The sequence below is a fragment of the Myotis yumanensis genome, unplaced genomic scaffold (assembly GCF_028538775.1).
Source record: "Myotis yumanensis isolate MYYU_CA2020_CCGP unplaced genomic scaffold, mMyoYum1.0.hap1 SCAF_8, whole genome shotgun sequence".
In the NCBI taxonomy this organism is placed as follows: Eukaryota; Metazoa; Chordata; class Mammalia; order Chiroptera; family Vespertilionidae; genus Myotis; species Myotis yumanensis.
In genome coordinates, this window is record NW_027223759.1 from 27,359,667 (window position 1) to 27,384,239 (window position 24,573).

The following is a 24,573-nucleotide window of genomic DNA, read 5'->3' on the forward strand; positions in this document are numbered from 1 at the left end:
TATGAGTAATACACTATTTTAAAGTATAAGTTTCCCAATCTACAAAGCCCTTTTTAGCATTCCTTCACCTGGCAGCTGAGAAGAGCAAGCAGTAACCTGCCATGAGCAATTGCTGATTAGTGTTAAATGTGTTTGGGGCTGGTAAGTTAACAAGTTGATGGGTCAATGTAAACTTAGTTTTGAGATATTACATATTCTAATACCATGGAATTATTTATAGAATGCTACTTGTATACAAAGTAGATTACACACACACACACACACACACACACACACACACACCCCAAAGGTCAGTAATACAATAGTAAACAGGTGCTGAAAATTTTCTAAAACAGTTCTAATATCATAGAACTTTATTATTATCAATACATGTGACTTTCAAGCTAAGCATTTATTTTTACCCTTTTGTAAGACTTTGGCCAAATAGATATTTAAACACTAGACAAAAGTACTTTATCAGACCATGTGCTCTAATCTTGTTTCAGAATCTAAGGTCACCTAAACAAAAGAGCAGTACATAAATGTTGATGGAGTAACCTAAAAGGAGAGTCTTACATTTTTAATCCCAAACAGGTTATCAAATATGTGCAAACATATCTCATTGCTCTACTGTCATTTTCCTGAATGTCTGCGTCACACACATGTCCGCGTGCGTGCACACACACACACACAAATGAAATTGAGAAAGAAACTAAGCTGAACAGGAGGAAGGAGCTTTGAAGGCATAACTAATGAGGTGACAGTGAATGATAGAAACAATGAATGATAGCAGGATCAGAAATTATAGCATCTCAGCTCTGGTGAGTGGATTGGTGTCGGGGAGGGTATATGGGATAAAGGAAGAGCCTGGTGTTGGATTTTTCTGAAGAAAAAAGGCCTCAAATATTTTATCAATACCCAAAGCAAAAGAAGTTCAAGATTATCTGCCTAAGCAAAATATCTGCTTTTAGAGTAAAGCTAATGACTCCATGAGAGGAAAGAATGTCAGGCTCAGCTGATTGCAGGAGGTACAAGTCTTACAGCCCTTATATAAAGAGTAGTGACAACTTATTGCTGCCCTCCCAATCACGTGACCTGCAGAAAGGGCCCACTCTGGAAGGATAGAAAAGCAATACAAAAACCTGTTTGAATTTTGTTCTAACTTGGTAGCTAAAAGAAAAGCAATCTCTTTCACCTCCAAGGTCCAGAGGGTTTCCCCACTATGACATGTGAATAAGCCAGGCTTTGAGAATCCCTGTGGGGGGTCAGAGAGTCTGTGAACCAGTGCCAACCGGGCTTCAGTTCTGAGGACACAAGTAGGAAGAGGGCGATGGTCCAGGGGAGTGGATTCCATTCTCTAAATAGCATGAGCCTGTGCCATACAAGGAATAGCATGAGAAGAGAAGAGACAGGGACTCAGATTAGTATTTCCTATTGTGTTCATTTTTCTCTTTGTCTTTGCTTTTGGGGGCTGATTTCTTAATATAATGGCAATACATATTAACACATTATTGTGGAAAATCTGTATCTGCAGAATAACACGAAAGTAGTAATAAATACCACCTGTAATCTCATTTCTCAGAGATACTCAACTTTAACGCTCTGACACATATTCATCCAGCTATCTTTTTTTTAATGTCTAACATTGTTTGGCCTTTTAAAGTTGGGGATCATTATGACCATACTGATTTGTAACCTGCCTCTTAAATTTTAAATAATCTCCTGATATATTTGGCAATGTCTTTTAATGCTCTTTTAAAACGTGATTTTGAATGGCTGTATGCAATGCCATCCTGTGAATGCCCTTGAATTTAGCTATAAGGAAGCTTATTGACCTTTCAGATTGTGGTCAGCTGAATAATGCTGCTGCCCCAAAAGACTGAGAATGGGAACCTGTGAGTGTTAGCTTATATGGCAAAAGAAACTTTGCAGGTGCGATTAAATTAAGGATCTTGAGATGAGGAGGTTATCCTGAATTACCCAGCTAAACTTTAAATGGAATCCCTCGCTAGAGGCTCAGAGGGAACACATCCTGCTGACACCTTGACTTTGGCCAGGGGGGCCGATCCTGGGCTTCTGATATCCAGAGCTATAAGAAAACAAATGTGTGTGTTTTTAAAACCACCAAATTTGTGGTCCTTCGTTACAGTAACCATAGGAAACTACTACACAGTCTCATGCCTATTTATGAATGACCAATTTATTCTGCATTATTTCGTATTCCTGCTTTCCTTTTTATTAAATACATAACAAACCCGATCACTAGCAGCTTTGTGAACAAAGAATGGCAACAGCTGGTCAACCCAATGCCCCTGTTGGCTGCTTCCCATTTCTTCTGACCTTTGGTGTGCTGGCTTGTAGGAAGGTATAAGAACAGGGCAGCTTCAACAGGATGTCTGTGTCCCAAAGCCCATTAAGATCAACTACTTTTCCTCACCAACAGATAGGAAGGTAAAACACTGCAAACTCACATCTGCCATCCTGAGGCCCCAGTCCTGGACCACTGCTTCCCTGCAACCTCATCCACGAACGAGTAGAGAAGCTGAAATCAGTGTCGTGGTGATGTCTGCAGGTCAAGGGCAACGTGGGAACTTCCTCTCATCCTCGATAGGAGGGCAATACGAAGGGGACCGAGCCACTGTAACGCAGTTCCTGTCATTTGGGTCAAGTTGACCTGGAGTAAGAGCTTTGAGGAAATTGTTAAAGACATTTGACAAGTGGGGTTTGGCTACTTTCCAGGCACTTCTGATCTTCTGGCAGCACTGGATTGTAGGAAGTAGGCTGGTCTTACACAACCTCACCTTTGACACTTCCCATCTGGGTCTGCACGTCCTCATCTGTAAAATGGAAGGATTGGATTAGATAGGGGCTTGCACACCAGAATCTCTTATTTACTAATTTCATTGACCTTCAATTTCAAACTAGTTGAAACATCATTGCTCTGTGTATAGCTTAGAAATAGTGCTGCCTTTATAGAATATAAATGCAATGAAAATTGTTTTTCTTCTTATAAATGAAAATGTGTAGAATAAGCTGCATCTTTAGAAATTCTAAATAGAGGTGACTATTTTTGAAGGGAGTATCTCAAGAGAGCAATCAAAATAATGCCAGTGCTATAACTATTGTATTTGTGATGGTCAAGTCCTATGGTCAAGTCCAAACATTGACCAAATGTCATATTTCAAAGGCTCTCACCTGCCCCTAGGTATAAACATGTCAGCACTGTTAGATACTTTCCTGAACTTTAATGAATGATATAAACTTGTGGGAGCTATGGCAACATAAGAACCTCCTGAAATAAATGTATGAAGTCTTAAAATCAATCTATAAAAGTGCTGAGCTTTACCTGTTAAAGAAATTAATTGATGCAGTACCACAGGTGCCATAGGTGAGAAAGTGCTTATGGGTGAGTATTTTCCACAGTCACAAACCTGCTAAGAAAATGCATGTGCAGCTCATCGGGCTGTTAATTCTGTTATTTACTTTGCAAGGGTTTTCTCATTTGTGCAGAGAGAAGCGTGTATCTTGCTGGAAGGCAACACTGAAAGGTTGGAGAGACCCTGTGCACCAATGAACATATACTGGGCAACTTGGAGAGTAGAGTGATTCTGTAGGTCTGCATATGGCCATACTTCCTTCCCAAACCCTTCACACAATTGCTCTTCCTTCTGTATTACATCACTGCCCTGCCTTTGACTGCTCTAAATTTACCACTAGGAATCAAAAAATGTCTGTGTCTACTGCACAGATGTTCGTCTTCTCTCTAAGTACAACAGCATGGCTATGGGCCTTGAAAAAGGAACCCAGCTCCAACAACAACAATGTGTGGCATTGAACAAACCACTTACCCTCCCTAAGTCTTGGCTGGGACCACTTGACATGGGGGAGTGGGAGACCCTTATTTCTCTCTTCCCCCTGATTCCTCCCTGACTTACCAACTGCAGCTTCTGGCCTCACCGAGATCCAAGCAGGAAAGAAGGAGAGGTAACCTGGAAAAAAGTACTGACTTACTACTGTCAAAAAATGGTCGCATGCCCTCTGGGACTAAGAGGTGTTTCAAGCTGACACTTTCTCTGGTGAGTGCTTTTATGGGTTCTCTGGAGACCTGCTCCTGGGACACTACAAATGTGACGTTGTCAGGAGCAGAGAGCCTCCTTCATCAGGCCCCACTCAATCCCTCCAGAAGGAGTCCACAGCTGGGATCTACAGGACAATATTCCAGCCAAGGGCTCCACAGCTGGACCTTGGAATCGTGCCCCCTCCCTGACCTCCTTTCAGAAGGCAGGGTCAGTAGTTCCCAGTGTAACTCTGGACCTGCTGGCACAGCCACACTGGGTTGCTTAGGTTTGCATCAGGTACCTCGCCATTCTGCCCTTTAACTTCTGGGACTCAGGTCTCCAAGTAAGATGAGACTTAGCTCAAAGAGGGAAGTACTCCCCACCCCAACCCTGGGAGAAGCTCTCTCCACAAAATTCCTCCTGACAAATCATTTCCTAATTTCCATGTTCTTGACTCCGTATATCTTTCACCTGGGTGAGACTCACTTAGGTAAGGAATCCAAGAGATGGAACTAGAATAGATCTCTTGAAATGTGCATATGGATGATCTCATAGGTAAATGTGATATCTGACATTTATCACATTTTTTTTTAAAAAAGGGTTATAATTTATAAGCCATCAAATTCATTGTTTAAAGTGTACAATTCAGTGGATTTTAATATTTTCAAAAGGTTGTACAACCATCACCACAATCCAATTAAGAACATTCCCATCATCCCAAAAAGAAACCCATATCCATTAGCAGTCACTCTCCATTCTCCCCACCCCACACCCTGGCAACTACTAATCTACTTTCTGTCTCTATAGATTTGCCTATTCTGGCCATTTTATATACATGAAATCATAGGATGTGTGGTTTTTTTCACTTAGCATAATGAGTTAAAGGTTCATCCATATTGCAGCACACATCAGTATTTCATCCGTTTTATGACTGGATAATACTATTGTGAACACCACATTTTGTTTATCCATTCAACAGTTGATGGGCATTAAGGTTGTTTTTATTTTGGAGCTATTAAGAATAATTTGTACAAGTTTTTGTGTGGATATATGTTTTCACCTAGGAGTGAAATTGTTGGGTTACATAGTAATTCTATGTTTGAAATTTTTCAGGAACTGCCAGACTATTTTTCAGATGGCCACACCATTTTACAATCTCAAATGTATGAGAGTTCTGATTTCTCTACATCCTTGCCAACACTTGTTATTGTTTCTTTTTTAATATAGCTACCTAGTGCGTGTGAAATGGTATCTAGTAATTTTGTTAGCATTTTCTCTAATGACTAATAATGTTGGCCATCTTTTCATATGCGTATTGGCCATTTGCATATCTTCTTTGAAGAAATGTCTATTCAAATCCTTGCCCATTTTTTAATTGGGTAATTTGTCTTTTTATTGTTGACTTGTAAGAGTTTTTTATTTTTAATTCTAGATTCTTATCAGATATATGATTTGCAGATATGTTCTCCCATTTTGTGGGTTGTCCTTTTATTTTCTTGATAGTGTTCTTTGAAACATAAAGGTTTTAAATTGTGATGAAGTTAAATTTATATATTTTTTATTTGGTTGTGTTTTAGGTGACATATCTAAATTACCATGGCCTAATCCAAGGTCATGAAGATTTACAGCTATGTTTTCTTTTAAGAGTTCTATCATTTTAGCTGTTACATTGAGGTCTTTGGTTAAATTGGGGTTAATTTTGTTATATGGTATGAGCATTTGTTGTATCTTAACATCACATTAAACCCAGCATCCTGTTATGTAAGTAAATCAATACTATGTTTTTTTTTAAATAAGAGGTGACAAAAATATCTATGCCATTAAATGAAAATATTTTAAGCACTATAAAATATGTATTTGTTGAAAACATTAAGATATTTATTGGTATGTATGTTATAAATCATCCTTTTGTATTAAAAGAGATTTCTTAAGGTCCATATTAGGCAAAAAATTATTAACTTTATTTGTCTTATTATTTTTACTTAAAAGCAATGCAAGCAGCAAACTTTTAATGCATTTGAGTTACTCAATCACTAATTTATCTAAGAAAAAACATCTTTACAAATTAACATATTACTCTTATGGCTATAGACTACATTAGGCACATGTTAACAAAATATTACTACTCAAATTGTTCTTGCTAAAATGCATGTGCCTGACACAGAGAAACAAACCGCAGCATTTCAGCATTCTGATCTCTTCTTAAATGAAGTCTTTGGTAAGATGAAGTGTCAAGAAATGGAATTGTTGGTAGTCTGCCATCAGATTTCATTGCACTCAGAAATTCATGAAAACACAAAGAGAAGACAGTTCTAACTCAGCGGGTGTGAGAGAAGTGGGGAATGAAACTAGAATCAGAGATGTAAAAAAAATAATAATCTTTATGACTGAGAAACAATGATGTGATTTTGGAGTTAGACTTCTTATATCTGCAACTCAGTTCCACTACTGACCGGTTCTGTGAACTTGACCGAATTAACTCCGTAAGCCTCAGTTTCTTCCTCTCTATAATGGGTTTCATGACAGTATATGTCTCATAAGATTGTCATGAAAGTTAAAGGAGTTCATTCAGGTATAGCACCTAGTTCAGTTCCTTGATTATAGAGGAAGCTAATAGGTGTTAGCTTTATTATTTATTATTATTATTCCAACAGACAGAAAACTTGCACAGAGCCTCCAAATGACTGAAAATTCATGGCTTCCAGAATTAAATTCCTTGGAGTTATTATATCATTCATAACATCTGAGTAAGACCCCAGCAAAATGTTTCAGCAGACAGGGGAATTTGGTTGTCATTTCAGTCTTTGGCCATGAATTTCAGGGATCCAATCTTCCCCACTGGGAAAATGAGCTTGGAAGCACTGTGAAGTAGTTATTACAGAATTTTCTCTACAGAAGAGCCAGCTAAGTAAGAACAGGGGAGAGAAAATATCCTAAAATGAATTATACAAATGATAACTAAAGTTGCCAGTGAATCAATAAAAAAATCCAAGGCACCTTAGTTCCATCTTCCCTCAGACAGTAGATAAAACAGACCACCTAAGTTCTCTGGGGTTCACTCTTGTGATTTGGCAAATGAGATTTTAAATTTCATCAGATGATCATTAAAGTCCATTTCAGATCTTAAAAGTTCTATGGTTACACTTCCAAAATAAAATTGTGACACTCATTTATTTCCAGTGTAATCCAAGACTGTATCAGAAAGCAATATTTAAAGGACTATTACTTATAGAACACACATAACCATAGTAACACAAATTTTTAATTTCTTTTTGAAGCTACCTATATGAATAGGTAATAGATTCATATAATTTAAACTACAACAAGTACAGAAAGGTATACCTAGAAAAGCCTTCTTTCACCTATTTGGTTCCAACTGTTCCCCATCAGCACATATGTGCACACGTGCGCACACACACACACACACACACACACCAGTAACCACAATTATCCTTCCAGATATTGTTTATACATTTATATATACAAGGCAACACAAATAGATCTTTGTCTCCTCCTTTCCTACATACTGATAATATCTAATGCTCTCTCTCTCACACCTTGCTTTTTGCACTTAACAATACATCTTGGGAGATCTTTCCACATCAATAACAAAGGTTTTCATCATTGTCTCTCTTATAGGGACAGAGCATTTCATTGTGTGTATGCATGTCATCTGGGTTTTCAAACTTATTATCAAATAAATGTATTATTCTTAATTTTTTAAAACTTCCCCTTCTGTTCATAGCTATTTTCCTCCCATTCATTCCTCTCCCTACTCTGAATTCTATGTTTATTTGTATCTTCTCTCTTTTTTTTGAGCAGTCTTGCCAGGAGTCTTTTCTCTCGTTAATATTTTCTAAGAATTTTGCTCTTGTTAACATTTATTTTTATTTTGTTGTTAATGGTGTTTTGGTGTTTTCTGCCTCCTTGTTTCTTTGGATTTGCTCTGTTGTTCCTTAAATTCTTTAAGTTAATTAACATGTTTATATTCTATGTTTAGGGCTTCACTTTGTTTTCTCTGTGTCCTAATAGATGGTCATTTGTGTGTGTGTGAATGTCCCATGGACACTTGGGGAAAGATGTATACTCTGTTTTATTGGAACAGAGTATGATATATATAAGTTGGATTTCCCTTGTTAATTTTGTTATTTAGGTCTTCTACTGTTTTTATTACTTCTTGGTGACTTTATCTGCCATAGACTAAGAAATGCACCAAAGTCTCTCCCTATAAAGTATTTCTGCCTAGATCTCATTGTACTGAAATTTTTCTTTATGCACGCTGATGCTATGGTTTTAGGCTTATGTACACTCAAAACAATTCGATCCTTGTTCTGAATTACACTCTTTATCATGCTAAACTATGATGTAGTTATACAAGGTGTCCCAAAAGAAAGTATACACACTTTCACAGCTGATAGTTCAGTTTTGAAAACGAAATGTATTTTAATAAACCCTACCTTTATAGTTATTCAAAGTGTGTGTATACATTTTGGGGGGACTCCCTATACTTGTAAAGGCAACCAGTAAGTCAGAATTATTGTTGTTCTGTTTCCTCCCCACTGCTCTTTCTTCTACTATTCAACTTCAGTTTGTAATATTCATCTTTACACTTCAAATATACCTGTACTTCTACCATTTGCTTTATCAGCTCTAAATTATAGACTTTTGTCTCTTCACCTGAAAGATCAGGATATCAGTGCACTGACATGATCTCCTCTACATTATACTATTACTTTCACATTGACCTCATCAGGGTTTATAACATTTACATTCAGTTCCTAACAACATACTGGTATCAACCTAAATCTATTCTGACTGCCAGGCCTTTTCATTCTAGTTCCCAGCCCTCCCCAACAGGTCTTAGCCCTCAGACAAGAAAAGGCCTTTGTGGACTTTGAGAACCACAATGTAAAGCCCTGGGAGAACTACTTGGAACTCTTCAGGTTTGGAGCCATGGGTAGGGGCTTGGTCCAAAGCACAGAGTCTAAGAGCCTGTGGAGATTGCAGTGCCCAACAGTAGAGAGAGGGCAAAGCAGGGCAAACAAGAAGGGCTTGTCTGCGAACACAGCCGATGTGGCCCTGAAGACTCAGGAACATCTGGGCAGAGACTTCGCAGGGGACATGAGTCCTACTTGAGTAGATGGGGACACTGAATCATGAAAAATTGGGTTTAAGTGGTAAAGTGCTCACATGCGACACGCCCCTCCCTCCCCACCAGGCCTGGGAACATTTAGATGAAATCTGAAAGTAAAATACGATTTAATAAGAAAATACATTGCCCTAACCGGTTTGGCTCAGTGGATAGAGTGTCGGTCTGCGGACTGAAGGGTCCCAGGTTCGATTCCGGTCAAGGGCATGTACCATGGTTGCAGGCTCGATCCCCAGTGGGGGTTGTGCAGGAGGCGGCTATTCAATGTTTCTCTCTCATCGATGTTTCTGACTCTCTATCCCGCTCCCTTCCTCACTGTAAAAATCAATAAAATATATTTAAAAAAAGAAAATACATTTTTATAGATAGTGAGTTCTGATTAAACAAAAATGTGAGATTATAGATGTGTTTATATGAAGCTTTTCCAGATGTGTACTTTTGTCTTTAAATAAGAATCAAAGATAGACCTGGATTAAAAAAAATACTCCCTACTACAACCAGTACCCTTCTCTGAATAGAATTTTTTTTAAAATATATTTTATTGATTTTTTACAGAGAGGAAGGGAGAGGGATAGAGAGTTAGAAACATCTATGAGAGAGAAACATTGATCAGCCGCCTCCTGCACACTCCCTACTGGGGATGTGCCCGCAACCAAGGTACATGCCCTTGACCGGAACCGAACCTGGGACCCTTGAGTCCACAGGCTGACGCTCTATCCACTGAGCCAAACCGGCCAGGGCTCCGAATAGAATTTTAACTCATCTTGTTGTTCTTGCCTTTTTACCTGTTATAATCACACACAGACACACACACACACACACACACACACACACACACACACACACAGGATAGCCTTCTGGTGTTCTTGTTCAACACGCCTGGAAGTTCACAGTTCCCTTTCAAGTGTCCAAATTGTCCTCCCTCCCTACCTAGAGTCTCCAGGGCACAGATCCAGAAAAACAAAATCACCTTGCCACAACCGTTTCCTGTTCCCCGCGCCGAGAGGCCACTTCTCCCTCCGTCGAATTCCCGGGGGTGTTTATCTGCCCCTCTCACGGAGTTTATCGCTTTCTGGCTTCCATTCCCATTGTTTATGTGCACTAGACATCACGGTCAGGACGAAAGAATGGCTGTTGGCTTCAGAGCCAGACCTGTCTGAGGATGGATCCCAGGTCCATCCCTCGCTAGGTGGGTGGCCTTGGGAAAATTCCAAAGCCTTGGGAGCCTCCTTTTTTGGCAAAATATATAAATAATATCCTCTATCCTCATCGTTTTGAAGATTGGAGATGGTATACATAAAACACAGTTCTTGGTAAAATACCAAAAAAGTCCATTATTATTATCATTATTTATGATGTTATTTTTATGTCCCCTTTGAAGTATGTATTTATCCATTCACTTAACAGATATTTATTGAGGACAAACTATGTGTCGGGCACTGGGGACCACATGGAGAAAAAGACAGAAGGTTTGGGGTGGGAGAGTGGGTTAAGGCAGTGAATAAACAAGCAAACAAATAAATACAGAGATGATTGCAGATAAGACAGCACTGTGAAGAAAGTAAAATAACGAGAGAGAGAAAGAGAGAGAGAGAGAGAGAATGAGCAAAGGCCACTCTGGGAAGAGAGAGTTTGGCCTGAGATCTGGACAAGAGGGAAGCCCCCTCCAGCAATCCCAGAGCCACAGCATGTCAGAAGTTGGGGACAGTGACGAGAAGGCTCTGAGGGGGACTGGGCTGACAGCAAAGTGAATGAATGAAGGAAAGCATGGTAGAGGGTAGATGGGAAGAGACAGGCAGAGGCCGGTCCCTCGGGACTGTGTTGGCCCTGATGAAGGGCGTGGATTTTATTACCAGTATTATTGGCTACCTCCTGGAGGATATCGGTCGCTGGCTTGTACTCAGTATTATACCTGCCATACTGTTTGCCCCTTGGAGAGCTATTACCCCGCAGCCGGTCCACAGATTTTTGTGCAATAGAGAGATGAAAGGAAGGAAGGAGGACAGAAAGGGAGAAAGGGATAGAGAGAAGGTCACAGTAGACACCCATACGGATGAATCTGATGGTTCTCACCATTGTCAGGGACTCGGGACAGACCGGGCGGCCTTGGTGGGCGGAGAGATTTTCCATCCTCCCGTGAACAAGTGAACATTTGGTTCACGCTGGTCTCGTCCTCGGGTGGTCCCCGATGGCGCTGGGGGCCGGGAGCCGGGAGGTCTGCGAGGAGAGCAGCTCATCGCTGCCTCTGGCTCTCGTCGCTGGCAGCTCTGGCTCTCAGGTCGCAGATAACAACTGTCAGATGGTCTTACTGTGCAGCAATAAGCTTCCCCAAAACAAAGAGGCCAGCCCAGCTCCAGAGAAGCGGATCTGGACAAAACACACAAGCCTGGAAAAAATTAGAAGTTCGCGAGCAACTGAGCAAAGCACCTCGGGGAAATGCAAGGGGTTCGGCCTGAGCACACAGTGTTCCCCACGCCCTGGGCGCACCAGCAGAAAAAAATAACCCTCCATCCTCAGGAAAAGGAAAAAGAAACCATAGGAGCAAGTCAGGGCTGCCACTCAAAACTAAAACGAATGCGGTGAAAGGCTGGCCCAGCCCAAAAATGGAGAGAAAGGGAAATGAAAGGCAGAAGACAAGAGACAAGATGAGAAGAGGGGCGGGAGGCAGGCTGCTGGGCACAGCCTGCCCCTCTGTCTTGCAGACAACACATCCCTTATGGCTGCAGGGTAGCTAAACCAGCCTTGGCAGGGTCCCTGGACACCATCCTGCTAAGAGCACCCTGGTGAGGAGAAACTAGACTACAAACAAAGGATCACAGCCTCCTCTTTAATGTTTTAATTTTTTAAAAACTTTTGTTATAACTTACTTTTTTATTGACTTTATTAGGGTGACATTGGTCCATAAAATTATACAGCTTTCAGAGGTACAACTATAATCCATCATCTGAATAGGAAATGTTTTTAAAGTTAATTTTGGTCTTAAGTGTAAAAGGAACTGAATTCAAGCTTGGCCAACCCCACTGGTGCCAGGGGTATTTGCTAATAGACAGACGTTTCCAAAAGAGGGCTCCTGGTTCAGGACAAAACAACAGGGTTTGGAAGAGCAAGAAATGTGATAGAATGAGACTCGGGGACCACATTTGAGTGAACTTGAAGGTTGGCCAAGCCTGGATTGGGTGAGAGTTGCTTGTCTCAGTTTGCACCTTGAGGAAATGCACCGGTTGGAATTAAAGGTAGAACTAGCTGGCATGCTTATTATTCTGAATGACCAGTTTCTTCATGGGTGCCAGCTCTGTGCCCAGAAAGCTACACGGATATATTTCTGAGACGTGGAGTCATGATGGCAAGATGCCACCTGTGGCTTCGTCATCACGGTTCCTTGGAACACAGACCTTCTTCACCAGAAAGGTGGGAGGAAGCCTTTAAGCAAGGATATACTTCTTGTGTCTAAGGCCTTTCAAACTTCACATTTCTGAAAAGGTAAACCAAACTGTTCTGACACAAAGGAAGAGATTTTATCCAAAAGCTGTAACGATCTTTAGAATTTCAATAATCTTACCATGTCTACCATGGCTGGGGTGCCCAATGCTCTGCCCGTGGCAGGGGTGCCTTTAATGTCACCAAACCTCAACAAAGTCAATATCCTCCTCCCCGTGTTACAGATGGTAAAACTATGGCTCTGAGAAGTTAAGGAATTTTCCCACGGTCTCTTAGCCAGTAAACAGGATTTCCAGGTTGGCCTAGGACTGTCTAATTCCAATGCGGGAATAGAAAGTCATTCCTCCATGACCAAAATAGGAACATTGAATGGCAGATTTCAACTGCGTGGTCGTCTTCCATAAAAATCTTTGATTGTTGATTGTTTTTTCATTGGCTGGGGAGTAGGGTGGAGAGGGGTCGACATTTTTATAGAACATACACAGTAGGTCTTCTCTCCTGAATACTGTACTGTAGTTTCCTAGAGAAGACATTTTGAGTTTATAACCTCCAAAGAGAAATGCTCTTTTTAGATTTTTGGCTTGGGTGTCTTTATGTCATGAAGATCAACTCCATTACTGGGGCATGGAAGAATAAAAATAGATTTCCCATTAGTAGCAACAAGTAGCTGTTGTTTGTCAGCCAGAAGGAAATTCTTTCATTCTTTTCCTGCTTTAGTTCTTTTTCTGCCAACAGTTAAGCCAGGTTCATTGTAGAGTGGGTGAGAGCCAACTTCATGCATGGGTGGAGTCTATGGTTACCTATAAGAGATGCCTTCAGAGATGTGAGGACCAGGGTGCTGAACCCAAGCGGGACATGAGAGCACTCCCCCCCGCCCCCCGCAAAAAAAAATAAAGGAGAAAATAAGTGTATCTTTCATGAATATATACAAACTTGAAATTATTCAGAAATCTAGGAAGAAGCTATTTTAATTTAGCAAACATGCAAGTTTTATGTCATTGTCAAAGAAAAGGTGTTTTGTTTTGTTTTTTGAGATTCAGTGCCTACAAAATCTACCCCAACTAAACTAAAAATCTCCCCTTAAACATTTACCCATACGGATACCTGAAATTCCATTTTTTAGTAGTAAGTTCCTTTGCTAAAAAGTGTTCTCTTTCTTCTGGGTAGGTTTTCTTTCTTGAGGTAAATACCCTGGGAGCGAACACATTAGTTTCATATCTCTCTGGGGGAAATAATTAGTTATCAGATGTGTTTTCTCCACAACAGAAAGATCCTGGGTCCCATAGAAGCATTTGCAAAGGGAAATACCAACCTCAACGAATGTGTACAAAAGGTAGGACAAATTTTGCTGACCTAATAGTTTTGCCCTAGGCCAGTCCCTAATTCTATAAAACTTGCTAGGGAATCATAAAAATCATGAAATTCTATTATTATAAGAAGCCTTTTCTCTCTGTTTTGAGGCTTTGTCGAATTCACTAAAGTCACTTTTTTTTTTCTCTCCATGGAAAACAGTGCATGAAATGTTAGGGTTGACACATTTCTAGACCCCAGGTTAAGATCAGATAACCTTCATATTTTATAAACAAAGAAGCAGAGGGCCAGAGAGGCTTGTTTTGTGCAAAGTTTCTTAGTTGGTGACAAAGCAAAGATGAGAACTGAAGCAGCCACACAATCATTAAAAGAAATAATCCCTGACCCCCATCAGATTCCCATCTGTCAAACATTTCAGCAAACACAAATAGTCGGTTACTCTCTTCAGGAAGAAGTTTGTTTAGTTCAGCCAAACTTATTATATTTTTCAACAGATGAGGTAAACCAGATTCAGAACTCTACCTTTTTTTTTTAACATATGGGGCATGGGACTCTGCTAATAGGAGTTGGTGTGTGGTGGGGATGAGAGGAGAATGCCAAATTAAATGAACAATCTGAACTTAAACCAGAAACATGCTGCTGATGTAAAAAAAAAAAAAACACACACAAAAAAAAACGATGTTGGCTGTCTTAGATGCATCATTAACATTCCCTCCTTGAATTGTATATGTAGGATGTTGTGCTGTGATATGTATATATATGTCTATGCAGATGAGTGGTGGGATGTGCATATGTGTGTACATGTGTGTACATATGGGTGATGTGGTATGTGTGTACATGTGTATGTATGGGTAATGTGGTATGTATGCATGTGTATGGATGGGTGAAGTGGTGTGTGTGTGCATGTGTGTATTGGCTGCTATCTTCTGTGACAAGCAAATGGGAAGCAGCATTTGACCTAGTGAGGAAAAGCCCTTAATTAACAGTTGAGCTTTCAAAGGTTAATGAGACAGTCAAGCAGCACTGTCACCCCCAGCTTACCCAGAATTCCCTAAAAGCACTAGAGAAGAAAGTTGGACTGGGGAGGTGGCAGTGGGGGAGGGGATACAGGTAGTATTTGGAATATTAGGACTTTAAATCAAGAACTTCCACATGCCACTGGTGCTCATTCTCAGCACTGCATTGATGAGAAGTCAGAAAAGGAGCTGCAGAAGGATGCCTGTCCATGGTCTCGGCTTCCTTTGGAATTTCTTGAGAAAATCCAACCCCTATTTGAACAAGACAACCTGTTACTGTTTTCTACTACCTTTCTTTTTTGGCATTTAATCTAGAAAAACTGAAGTGCCAAGAAAAGAATTGTCACCCTAGATGTAGCACTCTAATTCAACTCGACATGCCTATCTATAAAAGTATTTTCATGTTTGTAGACAAAACTGAAAGAAGTCCTTTGAGCACTTCAATAATCAGTGCACAGGAATTAAAAGACTGTAAATTCTGCCCAACAGCATGATAATGGTGGCCACAGAGTTCCAAGATGCTCCTTTAGCAGGTCCAGGATTCAGAAGGCCAGGGCAAGGGACTTTGCCTCCTGCCAAATCTTTCCCTTTAAAAACATCTATCACTAGGGGAGTGGGATGTCAGCAAACATTTCCTATAAAGGATCCCTAGTAGGCATTTAACTCTTGGAGCCATAGGTCTTTGCAACAGCTACTCAACTCTGTTGTTGTGGTGCCACAGGCAATACCTGAATGCATGAGCGCAGCCATGTGCCAATAAAACTTTATTTACAAAAACAGGCAGCTAGGCTGAGTTTGGCTCACGGGCCATAGTTGGCTGACCCCTGATTTATCAACCATGGAATGGTGTGATATTTGGTAACGTCAACAAGTAGGAACTTACTAAGATTTTCATTAATCCCCTTTGTGCTGTTTATATTTTGTTTTCTTTCTCATTATGAAAATAAGATATGGTCATTGTAAAAATGTAGAGAAAAATAGAAAAAATACTAATTATTCATAATGCCATCAGACATACTCCTTCTTAGTATTTTGTTTTGTTTGGGCTTTTGTTTTATAGAGTCAGGGCAATGCTGTATATTATTGTAAGTGAAGATTTACTTAATTATCATATTTTTATGCTATTTGCAACATAAGTTTGACTTAATTTTCTAATTTCTAGTAGATTGTTTGAGTATTTTTTTCAGGACCCGTGAGGAGCTTCAGTAATACAATCTCTTCTCTCTGGTGCTTGACATCTGAAGGAACTTACATAAGGGAGTGAACCCCACCAGCTCATTCCTCACAGGTCAGGGTGTGTAATAACCCTGGAGAGTAGGGGTGTGTGTGTGTGTGTGTGTGTGTTGGGGAAACAAACTTGTTACTGATATGATTTCCTTAGGCCCCTGTTAAAACCCATACAAGCCCTTCGGGAAATTCTGTATAGTTCATGCACAGTCCAAGCTTTGAGCAGCCCTGGAGGTTGGCAGGTCTCAGGAAATGCTACACCAAAATATGGTGCCTTGGCTTTTGAATACTTTCAGCTAAGGAATTTGAGAAAATAGCAGAAGGAGGGAGGTCACAGCTGACCTTCCCCTTCCCCTTCCCCCAGACACAGGTCATAAAACCATGATGTGAGAACCGTCCTCCCCACACCCAGAGGAAATAAGCATCCTTATCTCGGAAGACAAAGAATCTGAACAAACAATAAACATGACTTGCTAAGTTTCCCCCAGTTGACTACACTTACCTCATGCTCCTTAACCTAGCATGCTTGTACACGTGTGTCCCCTCTTCATCCAACTTCGCATGAGAATACTCATGTCCAACTATTTCTTCAGACCTTCATTTCTTCACGAGGCTCCTGTGTCATGTAAATTTTATACTCAATACCTTGATATGCTTTTCTCCTGTGAATCTGTTGGTCAGTTTAATTTTCAGACCCAGTCAGGCACCCTAAGAGGGTGGCAAACACTTCTCCCTCCCCTACAGGGCAGTGTATCAGACAGGAGATTCCTATATATCCTTTCACTCCATGTGAAGGCTCCTACTCCAACTAGACAACAATGTCCCTGCCTTCCACGTTCTTGTTATTGCCAATTTGGTCATTTGTCTAATCAATAGTATCTCGAACAGAGAATGTAAGTTCTGGTTTCCAAGAGTTTACAGGAGGTAATTAATGTGTAAAACCTGATGCCTAAAAACACAGGCATTTGGATTTAGAGTGGCTTTCCCATTTCACCCACTACCCTTGTGTGTTCCTAAAATAAAGCTCTTTCTATTCTGTTGCTAAAGTGAGATGCACTAACTGAAAAAAACAATAGGGAACCAGAACATGACTTTGGACCCAAATGATCTAAGCTAGATACAACTATAAAGAATGGAAACAAATGGAATAAGGCTCTGATACTTTGCAGGGTGGAAGTTACCAGTTGGACAGAGATTTACTCTCAGGCTCATGGGAGATTAGTCATATTTGCTCAGCAAATGAATAACAAAAGGCAGCTGGGGTGATAGTTTTTAATGTAGAGACCATAATTTTTTAAAAGTACTTAGAAATCAGAGACTTGCAGTGGTGTCTGTGAGAATACAAACTTGGCCGCAGACAAACCCCTTCTCTCCTCTGGTTGCACATCTGGGAAACAGGGGTAATGATAGTCTACCTCTGAGTTGCTGGAAGGATACACTGAGATCATTGATGTAAATCCTGGTGGCGAACCTGGAACGAATGCAGAGTGAGTGTTGCTGTTGTTTATGATAGAACCAGGAAGGTAATTACAACTCTCGATGACTATTAAATTCTCGCAGACCTTTTATTGACAGTGTTGCACTTGCTCTAGTTTGTGTCTGTATTCTGTAAAGGTAATAAGACAATTATGTTATAAATTACACCATTAATTCATTTCAACTAGACTGCCCTCAAATTAATACTAATTAATGATGTTTATGTGTCATTTCAATAGAGGTTAGCATGTTTGCTTTGTAATACCACTGGGAGGAAGAAAGTCAAGTGTTGGTGTGTTTTTTTAAGAATAAAAATGGAGGAAGCTAATAGAAAGTGAAGATGAAATATTTACTTCAAGCATTATTCAGTCACGTTATGTGCTGCTTCTTAACAATGAGAACCTCATCCATGATGCCAGGCAGAAGGAAGATCTCTGCCAGATTAGGGTGGAAAAGAGTGGGGCATGAAGCACATAAAAAAACAAGAAACAAACTTGAATGTTTCCAAACGTTCAATCAGTTGCATTTGTCTGAACTTAGGAATTGTCAATCATCTCTTTTAAATTATTTAGGCAAGAAAGCGCAATTTGGGAGGAGTGGGCTCCGGAATTGGCTCCAACATGGTTGATTATTTTAAAAAATCATCGCCCCAGTAAATTAAATTTAAAAAATTAGAGATATCCTATACCTTTTAGTGGTGACACAATCTAAAAGGCTCCCCTTGTACAGAAATCAGAATTTCCCAAATTTGCCAACCACACCATGAGTCAGCTGTAGAAACACCCGTTCTCAGACAGCTCAGGGAACCAGCATTTCTAGTAAGTGGCTCTAGTAATCAGACAGGGCAATGCTTCTTAGCAGTGGTTCTCAGCCCTGAGCTTGTACTAGAATCTTCTAGAGGCACCAAGGGCAGCAGCAATGATGGATGCCCAGGCCCCACCCCAAAGTAAATCAGCATCTCTGAAGTCGCCTGGCCACTGAATTCTTTAAAGCTACCCAGACGATGCAGACACATAGCCAGGGCTGAGCAATGCTGTTTCGCTGCCTTGCTACTCAGTGCCATCAGCTGACATGGATGAGCAGCACTGGGGACCTGAGAGAGGGTCAGAAAGGTAGGTCCCGCCCACCCCAGATCCCCTCAGTGGCCATCTGTGTTTGATCAATTCTTGGGATCTCTGCACATTGAAGGTCGACAAGGCCTTTCTAGTGCCTTGTCGAACACATCTTTCCTCCCCCTCCCTCTTCCCATTGCACCACCAGCAACACAAGTAGCTTCACATATTTTCAGGGGTCATTTTCTTTATACTGTTGGCCACTGAAAGCCAACTGAAGAGGGATAGGGTGAAGGCAACCTATCTGTTTCAAAATCATTTATTAAAGTATGTTAACAGTGTACACTGCTCTGACCCAAACACCCCAGCAACATGTAACTGGCAGTTTCTGTTTTATGTCCCATAATCAAAGACATTAAGGATCACTAGCATTCACATCTGAGAATTCATTTAGACAGTTTTCTTTAATTAACGATGAAGACACTACAGTTCTAAGTACCAGACAGAATCGGGGGGGGAGGGGGGGTGGGGACTGAAAATAAGCATAACACTCTAAAGAAAACTTGGAAAAGTGAAACACTTCTAAATAAAAATATATACCTGGCCTGGTACCCGTTACAAATATACATAATGCATGTTATACACATATATACAATAAATGTTTTGGTAGCAATACAGACCATGCTTGGTCCTTTTGTACACAGATGAAGTAGCACCATGAGCAGCACCACCATCTTCAGATGATAAACCAAACTGCACATACATGAAATGAAAAAATATATATATGTATTTAATTTGGCCCACCCTGTAGCCAAGAGGTGTAAGGAAAGAGCTTTGCAAGAAAAATTGTCCCAGGAACTACATTCTTAATCCAGTAGAAAAGTTCTAAAACAACAACAAAAGCCCTAGCACTAAAAATGTCTATACAAATACAGGCAAGTTTTCCTGTTCACCGTATTTGTCCTATCATGTGGTATATTGGTTAACATTGGGGAAATTAATCACTTAAGCAAAGAGAGAAACTGAAATGCAGGGTGAATGGCAAAAGTCTAAAACACCAGATCTCTTGGTATATACATCACACATGCCAAGTCATCAACAAACCAGGAAAGGAAGACAACTCCCCAGCTAAGTCATACGTTTTCTAATCTTATACGCTGATAATAAGCTCCTTATTACTGAAATTCCTTAAGATTAGGGTGAAACACCTTCAATATCCTACTTCCTCCCAGCACTTACATGATGTTCTGGTTACAAGGAGTGAGGGACACCTCAACATGCCACCTGATGCACATTTTCTCTATCTACAATTAGGTGGCTGGATTATGGAGCTATGGGAGGGCCTCCAAGGTTTTCTCTGTCTTGGCTTTGGAAATGACCACAGGCACCAGCATTTAACCCTTGATGTTCTCCTAACTACAAGAAGGTTGTTTATGCTCTACAGAGCAAAGCTCACAGACTAGAGGTCTTTCCTTAGTATTGGCAATGTCACATTTCTTCATATCCCTAGCAGCTCATGCTTTTTCCTCTCCAGTTTCTCAGCAGCCTATATGAATGCAGCATCACCGCCAACCAACGTTCACCGTGTCCTAGGAATACTCAACTCCCCTGTCAAGTCATTGCAAAGAAGCGATTTCATATTTGGCTTCCATCCATCCTCCTTCACATGCCTTCCAAAGGGTTCTGTCTCTCCCCAATCAAGGTCTTAATTCCCACAGTGTCTGGGGCTTCAACACCTCCTCATGTGATGGACTGACCCACGGAGCTCTGCCAAAGCATTCGGAGCACTTCACAGCCATCCCATTTCTCATGGCTCTTTTGTGTCAGTGGACAATGAGCTCCCTTCCCCTGACTTCAACCACTTCTAGTAAATAAAACTAAAATTTTCAACTACATGGCACATTGCATTCAGGAACACAACAGAGCTTCAGGATTGCACAATCCTGTTTCTTACAGTATAGTACAGTTGTTTTTTAACACTCTGTCTCACACTTAAAAGATAACTAGCTAGGAGACAATAGTCAGGGAAGGAAAAGTTAGAAATCTCTACCTCTGGCTAGATGATTTTTACTCCATCTCTGGCTAGATGATTTTTAGTAAATGAACATTTGCAGTCAACCTAGATTAGTCAAGAGAGTCCCTGACCTTTGAAAGGGAGCAAGAAATAGCCACCAATGTAACATCAGTACAGTATTGACTCAGGCGGTTGATTATTAATGGATTCTCTTCACTTCTAGCTGGTTCTAGGACCTTTTTTTTTTTTTTTTTTTTTTTTTGCTCAGAATGAAGATATCATCAAAGTCATGAAATATATTTGTTCTCTCCACAAAGGAAAAATTTTAAAACTCTGCCAAAGTCTCTAAAAAAGAATGCTATGAAAGTGGTTTCATGAAGAAAAAGCCAGTAACTTAGAGTTAAACAGAGGCCATCTGAATCCCCATTAACGTGAGCCCTTAGCTGGCCTACAAATACTTTGAAACGGATAAAAGTCAAGTCTCCCCAATAGGAACTGAACACAGGGACTCAGCAGCTGCTCAAGATCAACCCTTTTCCCGCCTCAAATACCAGCAACTTCCAGTTTCAAAACGGTGAAATTTGATAACACTTTCAAACCCAGCTTAGGTACCACTAGGAGCAGTTTAGATAATGTCTACCTTTATGCTATTTAACTGAACAAAACAGAGAACTAGACACCACGAGATGGGGTTTTCCAGTCTGTTCATTTCTATTCTGACCCAGAATTGGTTGATAATTCCACATGCAGAGGTATCTCGGTAATAATCAAAATTTAGGTTCCTTGAGAAATAATAACTAGCTTGACAGGAAAACGATCGGGGCTGACTTAGTTCATTGATTTCTGTTTGGAAGGAGCAGGACAGCCTACACGTCTCCTACACTAGTAAGAGTATGAGTCAGAATACTTGAAAAATGAAAGTTAGTTTGACCAACAAAGTGTTTTTCATAAGAGAGTAAAAAAAAAAGTTCTTAGCAGATTTTTATAATTGGTAGTGTTTTCTCCTAATAGGAAATGATGTAATTCAGCAAGTTCCTTGAAAACAATGGATTCTTATGACTACAGACCTATTTATCTTAGAAATTGATGAGCATGCAAATGATTAGAATCTGCAACAATGAACATTGTACAACAGTCTGTGAGGTACAGGCCATCCAGTTGAATTAGCAGTAACATGGGCCTCAACAGTGTGAGGGGTTCCATTTATCGCCCCTTCCTTTTGAGTACAGTACCCCCAACCCTTGCCCCTTCCTTTAGCCCACCCCTGCCCAGGGAGCACAATCCTATAGAAAAATAAAATGTTGCTCCATCAACAGTAGGGCTGGGAATTTCTGATACAGAGTTTACATAGACTCCGAGGGAGCCTGATATTGGCATTACTCACTTAACTTATAGGAAGTTTCCTGGTAAAAAGGTTAAAAACTTTGTAGGCAATACCTTTAAGTTCATTGCCATTTTCTATTGCCAAAGGAAAAATTCCAAGATATGAGTACTTTCCAAAGAAGAAAAGGATTAACATTTTCACTGCTGGCTAGATATTTCAATAGCTGGTCATTCAGCTTTGATGGGCTCTCTGTACACTGGGTTTTATTAACTAATCACTAATAGCCTAGTACCCACAAGGGCAAATGGGCCAAATTACATTCAGTTAAATCATGAAACACTGGAAGTTCTCAGAAAGCATGAGATAAGCTCTTAAAGAAAATGACATGTAGTTCTGGTCATGACAAAAAATAAAAAGGAAAGTTTCTGGAATTTTAATTTCTGGTTAGAAATTAAAGACAAGTACTCACTTGTCTTAGTATCTTTCTTGAGACAGTATAGGAAATGAAACATCCTAATGTGTGCACAGAAGAAAATGGTGCAATGTAGCAGGAAGCTTACAGAAGTGGGGGGAGGGGAGAAGAAAAGATCAACAGTCTCTAGTTTATTATGAACAGACAGAAATTTCCAGAATTTACAAACACCCACATTGTTCATTCCAAAGAGAGCTTTTGGTTTGAAGGGATTGCCCATGTCTCCTTCTCTGTACAGTATGTACAATGGAAGACTTTGATTTCCTTTTCTTATCTTTCGGCTTCCATTCAATTGCCAATGTTAAGCTGACACTCGAAAATAGCCAGTAAACTATATACCCTTCTTCAGTTCAATTAACATGGCCTATTGCCTTACAGGAAAAATATAAAATTAAGATCAATTCTTGTAAGGATCTCAACTCAACACCAGGGCTATAATACAAGAGATAGTATCAGCAAATATAACTATACAATTGAGAACCACCTATGGCACTATGATTCTTATATTATTTTTCTGAGTTACAATCTTAAAACAAGGGCTGTACCCTAGTCTACTCTTGTTAGCCTTGTTTTAAGCATTTGCTCCACTCTTTACAACAGAACATTGCATACCTCAGTTCCACATCCAAAAAAAAAAAAAATGTGCGCTGTAAGAAAAGTTACATTTTAATTAAAAAAATTACACATATAAATCAAAACCTATGTTAAATATTTAACACTCTCTCCACCCAACGTGAACCGTTTTGTGTGAAATAATTTACAACGATGCTCTGTCGCACAGTTTCAGCAGCAGATGAAATGTATCGTGTAGATGGTGATGAGAGGAAACCCATTCTCTCGCAGCATGGTGGGGGGCACAGCAGCTCATGTGGCCAGCTAAGTCCTTAAGGTTGAAGATGAAATTTATGCAGACTCATTGTCCCGGTGTCACAGTGCTTTTTTTGCTTGGCACAATAAAGAACGTGCAGTTCAGTCAACGGACTCCTGAGGATTTGTAAAGTAAACAAACTGAAATGGATGCATCGTACCATCTACAGAGGAGGAAGATGTGAGGTCCTGGTTGTGAATCATGAAATAGTTCGAGTCTGGGTACCCATGAGTTAGAGGAGGATTTGCTGAGGTCATTTAGGTCTTCATTCTGAAAAGGAAAAGAAAAGAATTCATCACCTGGGCACCTGGACATCACTTACTACTAGAGAATAAGTCAACCTGGATAGAGAGGCAAAGTCAGTCACAATCAACCCTAGAACTCGGGTTCCTATTTCCAAGGCCCATAGCTCTTTCCAGGAGACCATGCTACTGGTTCCCTTCACCTTGGCCGAACACTCAGCTCCAGGGTGGTTCGGATAAATCTGGGATGACTTATTGGGAGAAACCTGGGAATACAAATAAGGTCAAATCATTTCTCTTTTCTCTGTAACATCATACTCTGGAGATCAGTTTCTTTCTACTCCCCACCAAGCCAAGCTTAAAAAACCACTTGCTACACTGCCACACCCCCCATCGGTGACGTGTCGGGCCTGCAGGGTCCCATTCTCATCCTTTGCAGTACATGTTAAGGAGCTAGCTCATCTGATCTTTTAGGATTGTCCTATGAAACCCTGAAGTTGTTAAGGTTTTGCTTTAAAAAGAAGGCCTATCATATCAGATGAACTGAAGTCACAGGCACAAACAGTACTGTGTGCTTAAATAAAATCAACAAACTGTATTTAACTTCTTTTTTTCTCTCAAAATGCAAGAGTCCAAAGCAATCACAAACTCAAAGTAGTCAATATTAAGTCAGCAAACAAATCAATGTGATTTGGAGGTTTCAGAGGCTTAGCAACACAAAAATACACAGCGCTTTGATGTTCTTACGATCAAAACAAAAATGTACATTACAGTTATTATGGAAAACTACAACAAAATAGGGCAAGCAGGTAACAGTGAGGCTATGCTGAATCTTCTTTTGGTTAAAAGTCATCTGCAAATTTTAGAGTTTGAAATCACAAGGCTTAACATTACAAAATCTGAAATCAGGTTTTAACTTGCTGTTGTTTGACATGAGCATTTTAGAC

The 24,573-nt window shown here is 40.2% G+C and overlaps 1 protein-coding gene across 1 annotated transcript in view; it reads right to left on the reverse strand.

Annotated features, from left to right (window-relative positions):
- Positions 1-19,151: 19,151 nt before the first annotated feature.
- The window catches only part of IRS1 (insulin receptor substrate 1), a 58,663-nt gene continuing 53,241 nt past the window's right edge, over positions 19,152-24,573 (reverse strand). The window contains 1 exon segment of the mRNA XM_070422268.1: positions 19,152-23,654. The gene's annotated coding sequence lies outside the window, so the exon portion shown is untranslated.